A 3,500-nucleotide genomic window follows, 5' to 3' on the forward strand; every position below is an offset into this window, starting at 1 on the left:
GATCTAGGAATTTAAATTGCAAGAAAATAAAAGAAATGTTTTTGGATTTTTGTGATTGATTTTAATTATAATTAATGCATGATTAATTAAATTAAAATGAGGAAAAAAGATGAAAATAAATTTCAAACCTAAAAAATTAAGTTTAAAATATGTTCAAAATGCTTTTTAATTAATTTTAAAACAAAACTAATTTTTTTGTTTTTTTTGAAATTTGATTTGAAATCTATTAAGTTAATTAATACATAATTATATAAATAATTACACAAATAATTAAAACTTGAAGAGAAAATTATTCAAAATATGTACAAAATTAGTTTATAATATATAAACAATATTTAATATAAAGAACAATTTTTTTATGATTTTTGATTGGGTGAAAATAATTAAAAGATAAATATATGCATATTATCTAATTAATTATACAAAATATTTAAATTATGAAGAAAAATAAAATATTTTTATATTAGAAAATAAAACATTATTTTAGAAACTTAAAAATATTTTTTGTGTATTTTTTGGATTTTTAAAACTATTTTTAATTAATTTAACAAAGAAATTAAAATAAAAATAGAAAATATAAAAAGATATGATCATGTGTGGTAATTAAATGAGGTCCATGTTATGGGACTCATTCTGATGCGTTAGATTGATTTTTAGTGGAGATCAAGGGCTGAGATTTTGAGTCACATGGTACACGTGATTAGAGGTGTAGCATGAGATCATGCTGACTTTGAGAGTCCAGAGTGGGGACCACGCTGGTTGACCAGCGAATGGGAAGAGAAAGATATGCCACGCGTGCGGTCAAAGATTCAACCTCACTATTCATCATATTCTTCCTTGGTACCTGCGGATTTTCTTGCAGACTTACCTGCGGATTTTCCTGCGGATTTTCTTTCAGATTTCCATGCTTTCAAAAAACCTAAAAAAATGGCTATTAACAAAAACAAGGGGCACCCAGGTCAACTTAAAATGACCTCCTGAACACGATGGTGGCATTAGTTTTGGCTAAAAACGCTTGCATCATGGGATTCGAACGTTCACATGTTTGAAACTTCAAGAATGGTACATGTGTATTCTCACGTTAACACTTGTATGTAAGTGTTCAAATCTTCCCTAAACCATCTTAGCAACTTGTTAGAAGTGTTAGTTGGTATTAAAACATGTTAAGTTGTGAGATTCGAAAGTTAGAAAAAAGGCATGAATATGTAACTTTTAAAGCATGAGTTTTATGTACATGTAACCATGAATTATGATCTCAACTTACTATATTAGATCCCAGGAGATGATTGGAATGATTGGTTTGTATTAATAATGGTTGGAATATAGAATTCGAAAATTACAAAGTGTATGGAATTTTTGAGAAATTTTATGGAGTTTATGACTATACTCTTGCTATTTTCGTGCCCCCCTCCTGTTGTTGAAGCATGCCCAGCTATTTATAGGCCAAGAGTGCTTAGAATCCAAGCCAAGAAGCTTTTGGTTGCCTTTGTTGAATTCTTGATTTTTAAATATTAAAACCCTTGAATTGTTGACCAAGTCTTGATCCTCTTCAAAGCTCTTGCCTTGTACTTAAATCTTCTGCAGAAAATTAAAGATTCTTGGATGACTCATGCTTAGAAACTAAGCTATCCATTATCCTTCCATTTTCCATTTTTATTTAAACTTAAAATAGGATAAAATTAAACCAAAAATGAATAAAAATGGTGTGGGCTTTGTCTTGGTCGTGGGAGGCCCATAATATCATGGCAAACATGTTTGAACCATGAAAACTTGGCCCCATTTGGAAAAAATACATTTTTGAGCAATGTTGGTTTTATGCATTTTCCCAAAATTTAGCCAACTTCAACAAGGTGTAAATCCCTCAATTTTTGTCATATGAAGGAGATCTTGCACTTTTTGGAAACCTAAAAGAGTCCTCTAACCAATTTCTTTGGTCTCATGTCAAAATGATTTTTGATGCTCCTTGTGTGTCCTTTTGAAAAAAGTGTCTTTTTGTTGACTTTGAAAATGACCTGTAATGTCTTTGTTCATATTTTTCAAATGGTGAATGTAATGACCATGGGATCAATTGCATTTGAAAGATAATTTAATTTCCTTCAAAATGAGCTTTGGTTTGAATTATTTGGATGAAGGATGAGAGAGTTATGACCAGTCAAAGTTCAGTTGACTTTTTAGGAGAAAACCCTAATTTTGAATCTTAGGGTTTTGTTGATTTTTGATCTTTCCTTGATGAATTATGATCATCCAATGATCAAATGATGAATCCTTTGACAAAATATGGATGTTGACAAAAAATTTCATTTTTGACTGTCTGTTGACTTTTTTGGTCAAACGGGTCGTATGTTGTCTATTTGAGCTGCTGAAGGTGCGTCTGAGTGAATTGAAGTTTGAAAATTTGTATGATGGTACTTTGAGATATATGGAGGTCCATGAAATCCATTTGAATTCTCAAAAACTTGTTTCTCCTGAAAAAACAAGAAACCCTAGTCAGGGACTGTTTGTGTAGGAGACAGTTAAGCGTACCTGATTTTTGTACAGTGTTGAGTCTCTGTTAATCATGTGATATTCAGATGACTTATAGGACAAAAATATTGGAATTTTGGATTGCAAAAGATTTATTTGATTGATGGTACAAAACACTAAGAATTGTACTGTCAGCAGTTTAACTGTCAACTGACTGTTCGGGTATTAATGTAGCAGTTAGAGTGAAAAATCAACAGTCAAAGTTAATTTTCTTTTTGTTGTTTTTGTTTTATATGAAAGATGAAAGTTTATTTACATGACTTGTTAAAAACACGGACATAATAAATAACTAATATTTACTGTATGCGAGCAATATTACCGATAATATTACATACTATATTGAACAGTACGACGAGTAAATGGTACATTTAAGAAATAAGAGATACGACAAACTTTAAGAATGACGATTGATAACCCATGCTACAAACAATAACATGTAGATGATTGGGAGTGCAAGCATCCCAGGTCCACAGTTTTCAGGGCTATGTAGACAGAAGAAAGACATGATTACCACCACAACGGTGATGACCATAAGAAAACATGTTTCCCACCGCTTCGCCATTTTGTCGGGGAAGAAGAAAGAATGAATATGAAGTAGAAATTTGAGAGATGAATTAGAATTTGATGTGAGATTTTATGGAAAAAATGAGAGGTATTTATAGAATGAAAAGAAGGATAGAGACGTTGGGGAATGAAGTGATTCCGTACAAAAGAAAAAATTTGAGTGGAAGTAAGATTTGAAAGAAAGTGTATGATAGTGTTGGGAAAAAGAGAGATGTAGAGAATAAAGTTAGGATTTGATTTTTGAAAAAGAGATTTGAAAAGATTTTTGAAAATAATGGAATATAGTACAAAAGTTAGTGGGAAACAAAAATTAGTAATAATTTACTTGTTTACCAGTACAGTTTGAACCCTCGACTCTGCGCCTGCAAAAGATTTAATTTTGTACCAATTGTGTTAGTACTATTTATCTGTAA

The sequence above is a fragment of the Vicia villosa genome, linkage group LG2 (genome assembly GCF_029867415.1).
Source record: "Vicia villosa cultivar HV-30 ecotype Madison, WI linkage group LG2, Vvil1.0, whole genome shotgun sequence".
Classification (NCBI taxonomy): domain Eukaryota; kingdom Viridiplantae; phylum Streptophyta; class Magnoliopsida; order Fabales; family Fabaceae; genus Vicia; species Vicia villosa.